This window comes from Cebus imitator, unplaced genomic scaffold (assembly GCF_001604975.1).
Source record: "Cebus imitator isolate Cc_AM_T3 unplaced genomic scaffold, Cebus_imitator-1.0 Scaffold401, whole genome shotgun sequence".
Classification (NCBI taxonomy): domain Eukaryota; kingdom Metazoa; phylum Chordata; class Mammalia; order Primates; family Cebidae; genus Cebus; species Cebus imitator.
In genome coordinates, this window is record NW_016107716.1 from 1,340,717 (window position 1) to 1,353,006 (window position 12,290).

General features: G+C 40.0%; 1 long non-coding RNA gene across 1 annotated transcript; it reads right to left on the reverse strand.

The window, feature by feature from the left end:
* Positions 1–6,630: 6,630 nt before the first annotated feature.
* Positions 6,631–9,672, reverse strand: LOC108289366. Its single transcript, XR_001819125.1, has 2 exons — positions 9,083–9,672; positions 6,631–7,066 (listed from the first exon to the last, which is right to left on the reverse strand). It is a non-coding gene; the product is annotated as an uncharacterized LOC108289366 (long non-coding RNA).
* Between the last annotated feature and the right edge of the window lie 2,618 nt (positions 9,673–12,290).

Genomic DNA, 12,290 nt, shown 5'->3' on the forward strand with positions numbered 1-12,290 from the left:
GTATGCCTTTGCATACTCACAGCTTAGCTTCCACATATAAATGAGAAAATACGGAATTTGGTTTTCCATACCATAGTTAATCTCTCTTAGAAGAATGGTCTCCACTTCTATCCAAGTTGCTGCAGAAGATATTTCATTCTTTTTTATGGCTGAGTAGTATTCCATGATGTATATGTAAGTATATATCTCACATATTCTTTCTCCACTCATTGGTTGATAGGCACTTAGGCTTATTCTGTTCCTTTGCGATTGTGAATTGTGCTGTGATAAACATGTGTGCAGGTGTCCTTTTTATATAGTGACTTTTTTTTACTTTGGAAAGATACTCAGTAGTGGGATTGCTGCATTGAATGGTAGGTCTTCCAGTTCTTTGAGAAACCTCCATAGTGTTTTCCGTAGAGGTTGTCCTAATTTACATTCCAACCAGCAGTGTATAACCATTCCCTTTCCACACATCCATGCCAACATTTATAGTTTTTTGAGTTTTGAATAATGTCCATTCTGGTTGGGGTAAGGTGGTATCTCACTGTGGTTTCGACTTGTGTTTCCTTGATGATTACTGATGTTGACCATTTTTTTCCATGTTTGTTGGTCATTTGTATATCGTCTTTTGAGAAATGTCTATTTGTGTCGTTTGCCCACTTTTTAATGGTTTATTTGTTTTTTCTTGCTGATTTGTTTGAGTTCCTTGTAGATTCTGGATATCAGTCCTTTGCAGAATGCATAATTTGCAGATATTTTCTCCCATTCTGTAGCTTGTCTGTTTAATCTGATGAATATTTCTTTTGCTGTGCAGAAGCTTTTTCATTTAATTAGGTCCTATTTATTTATTTTTGTTTTTGTTGCATTTCCTTTTGGGGTCTTAATCATAAATTCTTTGCCTCAGCCAGTATCCAGAAGAATTTTGCCTAAGTTTTCTTCTAGAAGTTGTATGGTTTCAGGTCTTAGATTTAAGCTTTTAATCCATCTTTGTTTGTTTGTTTGTTGTTTTTGACACAGGGTTTCATTCTGTTGCCCTGGCTGGAATGCAGTGGCGCAAACACACTCACGGCAGCCTAAACCTTCCCAGGCGCAAGTGATAGTAGAGACAGGGTTTTGCCATGTTTCTCAGGCTAGTCTTGAACTCCTGGGCTCAAGCGAACCACCCACCTCGGTCTCCCAAAGTACTAGGATTACAGGCATGAGCCACCGCACTGGGTAAAGTTATTAATCCATCTTGAGTTAATTTTCGTATATGGTGAGCAATAGGGATGCATAATATTTTGAGGTGAAATATGTTGGTTTCTTTCAGATCATACAGTGTTTGTATGTGTCTAGTTCATTTCACTTATCATAATGTTTTCCATATGAATGGCAGGATTTTATTATTTTTTATGATCAAATAGTATTTCATTGTATTTATTTATTTTTGAGACAGAGTCTCATTCTGTTACCCAGGCTGGAGTGCGATGGTGCGATCTCCACTCACTTCAATCTCCACCTCCCAGGTTCAAGCAATTCTTGTGCCTCAGCCTCTTGAGTAGCTGGGATTACAGGCGTGTGCCACCACACCGTCTTAATTTTTGTATTTTTAAATGGGGTTTCACCATGTTGGCCAGAGTGGTCTCAAACTCCTGACCTCAAGTTACCTGCCCACCTCAGCTTCTCAAGTGCTGGGATTACAGGAATGAGCCACCACACCTGGCCTCATTGTATGTACATACTACATTTTCTTTATTCATTCATCCACTGACAGACCCTTAACTTGTGTCCATATCTTGGCTATTTTGAATAATGCTGCAGTGAACATGGAAGGTCAGGTATCTCTTGGAGATGATTTCTTTTTTTTTTTTTTTTGTAATAGCAGACTCATAGATCAATGGAACAAAATAAAGAGCCCAGAAACCCACACATGTACAGTCAACTAGTCTTTGATAAGGGTGCCAAGAATACATGATGGGGAAAGGAGAGTCTCTTCAATAAATAGTTTTGGGAAAACTAGATACCTTTCAAGAATGAAACTGGGCTTTTATCTCACATTATATGCAAAAATTAACTCAAAATGGATTAAAGACTTAAATGTAAGACCTAAAACTGTAATACTCCTAGAAGAAAACGTAGCTAAAACCTTCCTTGACATTGGCAGCGATATTTCTAGATATGACCCCAAAATCACAAGCAACAAAAGCAATGAACAAGTGAGGCCACATCAAACTAAAAAGGGTCTGCACAGTAAAGGAAACAATCAACAAGGTGAAATGGCAACCTCCAGGCTCCTTTTATTCGGAAACGCATACACATTTCTGCTCAAATATTTTGCCAGTTCATTTTGTATGAGTAGAAACAAAATCAAATGCCAGATAAAGGAAAGCCCCCTCTAATTAACCCTCTGAAGCACATCATGTTAACTTTCCTATGCTAACACTAATGTTGAGGAGGAGGAGGCTTTGCATGTTTTCCTTTGCCCCTTTGTCACAAAATCATCTGTTGACTTACAACTGGTGATCTGCTTAAATGATCATGTGCAGTGATCTATAGAAAATGCAGTAAAGAAGAGAAAGGGGTAGCAAGGGGGAAAAGATAGATATAACTTAAAATGAATGCATATAACGCCCCCTTTTTTCTTTACAAGTTTTACTATGAAGCAAAAATATTGAGAGATGGCAACTTCATTCAAAATTACAATCAAGTTAAAAGATCTGGGAACCATCCCTGTTTGTATTTTTCATTTCCTTTCAATTAGGTTTTAGTACACAAACTAAAATACAAAGACAACTAGGACAAAATTCCTTGCCTTTCAGTTCAGTTAACCAAATATCACATAATTATTTGTAATAAATACATAATTATTTGTAGTAAATATGAAATAAGTAATAAAACAACTGAGACAGGAAGTATAATGAAGGTTACCAGGGACTGGAAGAGGGGGGAAGAGTTATTTCTTAGTATCAGAGTATTTAGGGTGATGAAAAAGCTTTGGAAACAGATCTTGGTAATGGTTTTACAACTTTGTGAATGTAACTAATGCTGCTGAGTTGTACACTTAAAAAAGGTTAAAATCACAAATTTTATGTTACACATACTTTATCACAATTTCTAAAATCAGAAATCCCTCAACTATCTGTGAAGTGTGACAACAGCTATAGATGGGATACACGTTAAAGATCTTGAATACACAACAAGAGAAATAATCTTTTAAAAGCAAAATGTATTGAGTTGCTACATTTTCTTAGGCACTCTACTAGGCACTTAATATTCAGTATCTCATTCTGGCTCCTCCAAGAAGCAGACACCAAGATGAAATTACAAATTGAACGTGTGGCCGGGCTCGGTGGCTCACACCTGTAATCCCAGCATTTTGGGAGGCCAAGGTGGGAGGATCACATGAGCCCAGGAGTTTAAGACTAGCCCGGGCAACATAGCAAAACTGTCTCTATTAAACACACACACACGTACACACACACACACACACACACAAACCGAGTGTGGTGGTGCATGCCTGTCATTCCAGCTACTCAGGAGGCTGAAGTTGGAGGATCGCTTCAGCCCAGAGATCAAGGCCACAGTGAGCCATGATTACACCACTGTACTCCAGCCTGGGCGACAGAGTGAGACTGTGTCTCAAAAAAAGAAAAAAGGGAAAGAAATTGAACATGCTAGAGATGTATTGCAAGAAACGCTCGTGCAGGATAAAGGGGAGGAAGCAGGGGTGTGCAGGGAGAGTCTTGCAACTGCAATGCAGGCCTGACACTAGCTTAGAGGATCAAAGGAAAGGAGGAGGAAGATTGGATATAGAGCCTCAGACTGCAGTGCTGGTCTAAGAATGTTTGAGCCAGATCAGTGGGAAGCCTTCAAGCCCATGTCTCCTATTAGAGGAGTCTCATCCTCCAGCAGTGGGCCCGATTTAGTTTCTCTGCTGGGCTTCATTAGTGGCCAGGTGCAGCCTGGGGGAAGCATGGCCTCAGGGCAAGCCTGGTGGAGGATCCAGGGGCACAGCACCCAGTGCTGGGATACTTATTTGCCAGCCACACATTCTCTAGAAGGAGCTCTGACTGGTGTACTTCTGTGGTCACCACACATCTAACTTCGAAAGCTCACAACCCCTCTTCCAGGCATTTTATTACAAATTAACAAAAAGGGGTAACAATAAATTGCCCTAAAGTACACAGCTCTTAAGCGGTCGAGCTAGCTTTCAAAGCCAAGTTTGAAAGACTCCAAAACCAGTGTTTTGTCTCCTATAATGTGGTAGATCAAATTATTGTTCAACAAGTATTTCCTTTACCACACCTACTGATCTCCATGGAAGGATTATTCTCTGCACCACTGGCATGGGGTTGGCTGCGTGTTGTGTTTTAGCCATAAAATATGGGTGTAAAGGACTGTGGGCCAGTTCTGAGCCTTGGCTTTGAGAGGCATCGTGTGTTTACACTCATCTCTTGCAGAAAGCTGTCAGAAGGTCATAGGCATAGAATCAGAGTAGCCTAGCTGACCCTCATCCTAAAGCAAAGCACCATGCCTCTCACCTAGCCAACCTGCAGACTCAGGAGAAAGAAGGAAAGGTTTTTAATGGTAAGCTGCTGAGATTGGTAGGGATTTTGTATGCAGCATTACTTCGGCAAGAGCTGACTGACGCATACCATGTTGCCTTTACAGAAGGAGCCAGGAACCATTGATTCTGCCTTGGGGAGAGGTCAAAAGCTTCATGAAAGAAGTAACATTTGAGCAGATTATTCTTTTTTATTTTTTTTGAGACAGGGTCTTGCACTGTTGCCCAGGCCAGAGGTGGTGTAGTGATCACAGCTCACTGCAGCCAGGACCTTCTGGGCTCAATTAATCCTCCCGCCTCAGCCAGCCAAGTAGCTAGGACTGCAGGCATGCGACACCACACCTGGATAGTTTTTGGGTTTTTTTTTTGCAGAGACAGGGTTTCACCATGTTGCCTAGGCTGGTCTTGAACTCCTGGGCTCAAACAGTCCTCCCACTTTGGCCTCCCAAATTGCTGGCATTACAGGCAATATAGGCTTGAGTCACTGTGCCTGGCCAGATTGTTCTCAGAAATAGAATTACATTTTTGAAAAAAAAGTTTAATTTCCTTTCATTGTCAAAAATTTGGAAGCTATGGAAAGTAGTAAAAATAAAGTCAAAGAGATTATATATGTTGATTATATATATATATATATATATATATATATATGTGTGTATGTATGTCTTAGACTGCTCCATGCATTCTAGGCCTTTATATGCTCTGGGGTTTTGCCTTTTTTGCCTGCATATTATCAGCAACAATTTGTGTTCTTACATATGATCCAATATTCTTTGAAGGCATGGTTTGTAATGGTTGCATATTATTCATAGCAACAGCATTTTAAGTTTTAAGGGCAAAGTGAAGCACACCAGAAAGAACTCTTTCATTCACTTATTTAAAATTAATATTTATTGAGTACTTGCTACATGTCAGGCACTATTTGAAGCACTAGGAAAACAACTGTAACAAAATAGATAAGGGTCCCAGTATCTATCAACAGGTAATTGAATAATCAAATTGTGTATATCCATACAATGGAATTCTACTCAGCAATAAAAAAGAGCTAATTACTGATACATAGTACAACATGGATGAAAGTCAAAAACATTATGCTAACTGAAAGGAGTGACACTAAAGACTACATATTGTATGATTGCATTTATATAAAAATTCAGATAATTCAAAGAAATCTATAGTGACAGAAAGCAGATCAGTGGTTGCCTTGTGGGATGGCACAGAGAGGGAGAAAAGAAGCATAAGGGACATGAGAAACCTTTGTGAGTGATAGATGTGTTTGTGAATGTGTACATATGTCAAAACTTTAAATATGTGCAGTTTACTGCATGTCAACAGTACCTCCATAAAGCTGTTTAAAAAGTGATGGGAGTACAGTGAGGGCTAAACAAGTGGCAGATAAGCATTCTGAGCAGAAGGGAAAGCACATTCAAAGAAATAGAGGCACTGTGTTTAATAAGCCCATAGGACTTACCATCTACAAGGCAGTGTTCCAGGCGTTGTATAAATATTAAGTCATTTTATCCTAACAACATCCCTATGAGATAAGTACTATTAATGCCATCCTTATTTTGCAGATAAAGAAATCAAGACACAGAAATACTAAGTAACTTGCCCAAAGGAGCACAGTAATTGTCAAAACTGGACTTTGAATCCAAGAGCCTAGGTGTAGAGTTCATAGTCTTAAATATTACAACATGCTGCCTCTACGTATCTGGGAACATATTTAGTAATATCTGTGTATATTTGAAAAGTCATGTGACTGTAGCCAAAAGTGAAGAGGGAAGAGAGGGAAGGGAAGACCTTGGAAATGTAGGCTGAGATAAGTTCATTTAAGTATAAGTCCAGGCCATATGCTGAGAACATATATTGGAACCCTCCTGAGTGATATCTTTATTTTGAGTGGATTTTTCTATTCATTATCAAAGGCTAATTATATCCTCAATGGAACACATCTGAAAGCAAGTTTTCTACCAACCTTATAAAGGACTTAATCCTAAATGCACAAATTGATCAGATAGTGTATTATGCTCCCCACGTAGCTTAAGAATCATTATTCACAAAAAGATACATGTTCTCCATGTTCTCTTTCAAAGCATGCATTCACAGGCTTTTTTTTTTTTTTTTTTTGAGACGGAGTCACACTCTGTCACCAGGCTGGAGTGCAGTGGCGCAATTCCTGCTTGCTACAGCCTCCGCCTCTAGGATTCAAGTTATTCTCCTGCCTCAGCCTCCCAAGTAGCTGGGACTACAGGTATGTGCCACCACACCCAGCTACTTTTTGTATTTTTAATAGAGACAGGGTTTCACCATGTTAGGATGGTCTTGATCTCCTGGCCTCGTGATCCGCCTGCCTCAGCCTCCCAAAGTGCTGGGATTACAGGCATAAGCCATCGTGCCCATCCAGGCTTACTAGTTTAGGGAGATACAAATGGAAGGAGAAAGGCAGAAGCACAAAGCCTCCCCATCAACAATTACAGAACTGCTGCTGCTTTTCTCTCTGGGTTTAACAGAGATCACCTAAAAAATCTTGGCTTGTCTGAAACTCTGGAAAGGATATGAAAGGAAGTTGGGTTATCACAGGCTATTAACCAAAAAGGCAGACTTCCAAGGTTCTTAAAGTTTTTTGTGAACTACAAAATAGACCTTTAGCTGCAGGTATGTTAGGGATAAGAGCCTTAATCTCACATGTGTCCTTGAATTTAGGAGCTCATTGCTGCTCATCTTGACCAGCCTGTGTCACTCATTTGGGATCCCAGCCTTTAAATAGAAGACACCTCCCTGTTCTTTTTCCTCAACTTTCATTTCTTTCTCAAATATATCTTCAGAATACTGAAGAGTTCAATGTAGCATTAGTATGGTTGCTTTGTTGAGCTCAGCAACTCATCCCTCACAGAGGCCAAGATGTTTGACAAAGATTTTTGTCTTAGTCTGCTCTTAGGCTGCCATAACAAGATACCGTAGACTTGGGGGCTTAAACAACAGAAATTTATTTTCTCACAGTTCTGGAGGTTAGAAGTCTGAAATCATGGCACCAGTATGGCTGGTCTCTGGTTAGGGCTCTTTTCCTGGCTTGCAGACGGCATCCTCAGTATGTGCTTCTATGGCCCTTCCTCAGTGCATGTGCATGGAGAAAGAGAGAAATCTTTCTCTCTTCTTTGTTTTATAAGGTCACCAATCCGATTGGATTAGGACCCTACCTTTATTACCTCATTTAACCTTAATTACCTTCTAAAAGCCCTATCTCTAAAATAGTAACATAGGTTGTTAGGCTTCAACGTACGAATTTTGGAGGGACACAGTTTATTCTGCAGCACTACTCCTGTTCTAGATTCTGTGCTGCATCCATTGTACAGAAAGTTACAGCATCTATGCCTCTCCCTGTATGAAAGTCCCCCCAAAACCCCACCATCCATGCATTTCAGATTGCAAACTTGAGACACAGGGGCTAGATTCAGCTTTCACAAATATTCTGTTTAGCACCCAGGTTTCAAAAACAAATTTGAATTAGTTGTCAACATTTAAAACTTGGAATATAGAAAATCAGCAATGGCATTCCCAGCTTTTCTTGCAGCAAGCCTCTAAAGAATTGTGTTTCATTCTTTGTAGTGGCCTTGAGAGCTCAGAGTCAAGCTGGTGTTCAATGGCTAACAAAGCCAATGTGGGACGTGATAAAATCTATTGGGGTGGATGGACTGCTTCTGGAACTATTTCATTTCTTCCACCATTAGTTAAGTTTTTCTGCCCCTTCTATCAAATGATATTTTTTAATCTCAATACTCCTCATGAATATTTATAATCCACTTCAAATTTAGGGGGGTAATAAGTTATACAGATTTTTAAAATCAATTCTCTATATATGTTTGCTGAGAGGATGAATGAATTTCTTAGTCAGTTTGTACTGCTATAGCAGAATACTTGAGACTGGGTAATTTATAAAGAACAGAAATTTATTTTCTAACAGTTCTGGAGGCTGGGAAGTACAAGATCAAGGCATCAGCAGGTTTGGTTGTCTGGTGAGGGCTGCATCTTTTTAAAAGGAGAAATGCTTGTCCTTCCATGTCAGAAGATGGAAACAGCAAGCTAGCCAGCTAGCCAAAAGCTACCTGAAGCTTCTTTTACAAGGGCCTTACTCCTCTTTGCAGGGAGGAGCCCTCAGGGCATAATCACCTCTTAAGGGCCCTACCTCTTAATACTATCATGTTGGCAACACCTGAATTTTAGAGGGGGCACATTCAAGCCTTAGTGATGAATGAATGAAGATGCACATGTGAGCATCCATGTGTATTCTCAAAATATCCAAAGAGAACTCTGCACTGAATTCAGAAATAAATTTGAAAGGCAATTTGCTATTTAACAAAATCTTGAAAAAATAGATAATAAGGGGGGCACATATAATTCATAAATTAATGAATTTGTATAGCATTTGAGTTTACAAAGCACTTTCCCATATATTACTTCACATAGTTTTGCCTCACCCACATCACTTTTCTATGATATAGTCATTACTTTATTAGGAAGAAGCTCAAGCTCAGGGGACTTAAGTGATATGCTCAAGACTACAAAGCTGGCTGCCAAAAATCCAGGGCTTGCAGCTAAATGTCTAAGGTCATGGATTGTCTTATTGTGTACCCAATACCAGTCAGAACTCACTGATGTGCAGAGAGAGCTCACATCTTACCATTTCACAAACTTCGTCAACAGCACACCTATCTCCCCAGGGCTCTGCACATTGCCAGAGAATTCCCTCACCCTGAATTATTTCCTTTCTCTCTCCTTCCTCCTTCCTTCTTCATCCTAGACCCTCTAACCGCGAGTAGACTCCAGTAGACTCTTAAGCAAGCCCCACCCCCAAATAACTGGTTTCCAAAGATACCTTGGAGACAGTATTCCCAGATCCACAGTAGATTACAGTTTTTTGTTTAGTTTTATGTTTCTCGGCAAAATAACATATAGGTCACTTCTCCTTCTGGAAGATTCCTGATCCACTACAAGTATATTCTATCAATCTTTCAGAAGTAGGAAATCTTATTACAAGCTATCCTCATGCACTGTGAACAGGGAAAGGAAGTGGGCTAGAAGAAGAAGGCTGCTGTAAAGGAGAAATCCAGGCTGCTAATTCTACCACATCACCAAATTTCTGTGGACTCACAGAAAAATGCCCCCAAGTCTTAGTGCTTTACAAAAGCAAAGGGCTATTTCTAATCATGGGTTGACAACAGCTCTCCATGTTTTCCTCACTCCAGGCCCCAGGCTGATGAGGCTATTTCTGTTTGAACCATGGTTGGTCATGATGGCAGAGAGAAATGCACATGGCATTGAACCATGGTTCAAATAGAAATAGCTTCATCAGCTTGGGGCCTGGAGTGAGGAAAACATGGAGGAGAGCTGTTGTCAACCCATGATCAGAAATAGCCCTTTGCTGTTGTAAATCACTAAGATTTCAGGGCATTTTTTTACCAAAGGATAACCTGTCCCAGCCTGACCATTAAAATTTCCAAAATATTTATCATCTCATAATTAAGTATTGATATGATATTTCTACAGAAAACATCTATTCATAATACAGAGTATTTGAAAAGTAAGCAGAACTCAGTAGAAAATTCAGTGGTCCTAAATTTATTAGACCTGTTTCTAACCTGCTTGCCTTTAATAATGTCTGTGAGCTTCCATTTTTTAAAAAAACACCCAAACAGCTCACCTCACATGGTTGATGAGACAATTAAATGGGAAATATATATATAAAACTGTAAAGTGTTAAACAAATGTAAGATATATAATCAGTGTGCTGTCCTGGCTGGGCTGGATTTCAGAGCTCCTGCCTTGTCAACACAAACAGTGTTACCTCCAAGTGGGGAAACAGGAAGTCAAATGCTCTTGATTCATGTCTGTGGTTCCTTTTCATCATATTCCATAAAATTTATAGAAGGAGACCTCCAAATTAACAAATATTAAAGTTTCTCCATCTATCAAGATACTTTGGCCTCTAAGTAAAAGAAAGCCTGGCTCACCTGGGCATGGTGGCCCACGCCTGTAATTCCAACACTTTGAGAAACAAAGGAGGGCAGATCACCTGAGGTCAGGGGTTTGAGACCAGCCTGGCCAACATGGCGAAACCCCATCTCTACTAAAAATACAACAATTAGCCAGGCATGGTGGCAAGCACCTGTAATCCCAGCTACTTGGAAGGCTGACACAGGAGAATTGCCTGAACCTGGGAGGTGGAAGTTGCAGTGAGCTGAGATCACGCCACTGCATTCCAGCCTGGGCAACAGAGCAAGACTCCATCTCAAAAAAATAACAGAAACCCTGGCTCACACAGACTTGAGCAATAAAGATGTATTTCCTCTACTAAAACATCATGTTCGGCAGTCGGGTAGTCTGTAGACCATCAACAGCTCACTAATGGCAAAGCTCAGACTTTCTCAGACCCTCCTTTCTACCTTCCTCAGCATCAGCTTCTCCCTAAAGCAGTTTTCATCACAGTCTCTAAATGGCTGCTGGAAGAAATCAGATCTAGAGGCTACAGACAAGAGAGAAAGGGGATACAAACATTTCACCCACACAGAAGTTGTAAGTCCTTCCTCAGTTTGCAAAAAACATGGGCCAAGGGCTTGATGGACTAATGGTGGGGAAGTCACTTCAGAAGCTCTGATGAGGATATCAGAACAAAATCAAGGTTTGTTAGTAAGGAGGAAAAGAGAAACAGGCAAGAAAGTAATACTCTGAAAAGCAGCTCAACAAAAGAAAATCTAGCACCTCATGCATTTCCATAGATCCAGGAACTGTTTCAGGTTCAGATTTGCAAACCTGATAACTGGGCATAAGTAATATCTCCTAACACTTAGCCCTACCATCTGTTGCTGACATAACAATTTTACACAATACCGAAAATGCCAGATGGAAGCTACACATTAGCCATGTCCAAGATGTTTCATGCTCACAACATATATGGAATAGAAGAAATAGCTTTGTTCCATACACTTCTGAGTTCGTAGTTCTCACTTATAATTCTGACCATTGATGGAGCAGAACAACTCCAAAGCTTCCCAATCACATTCCTCCTTGATGTTTGGAAAGCTGTGTGCACTGCTGGCCTCAGAATTTCTATCCAGGACAGACTTAGAAGTTACAATATATTTGGAGTTAGGGGGTGTGGAAGGGCACACATATTTGAAACTGTGTTTGCACAGCAAATACACAGTTTTTAGTTTAGAATTTATATTATGGTAAATAAGAATAGATTTTCTTATTTTCTAAAGATTTTTTAAAAATTTTACGGTATGTAAGATTGAGAAAATGCCAGTTGTCCTTATTATAGACAAAGAAGTCAGGGAATAGCTATTGCTATGGAGCAAAGGTAATGGAAGATGTACTAAAGGAAATAAGATTCCTACATAAACCTCCCATCAGCTTAAAGAAGTTTATAGAGGCTGAGCGCAGTGTCTCATGCCTGTAATCCCAGCATTTTGGGAGGCCAAGTTAGGTGGATCCTTGAGCTCACGAGTTCCAGACCAGCCTGGGTAATGTGGTGAAACCTCATCTCTATAAAAAATACAAAAATTAGCCACATGTGGTGACGTGCTACTGTGGTCCCAGCTACTCGGGAGGCAGTAACGAGGATCACCTGGGACCAAGGAGGTCTAAGCTGCAGTGAGCCATGTTCATGCCACTACACTCCAGCCTGGGTGACAAAGCAAAACCCCTGTCTCTAAAACAATAAAATAAAATTTATAAAGTACAATCAACAATTTCTCCATTTTTATTGTAA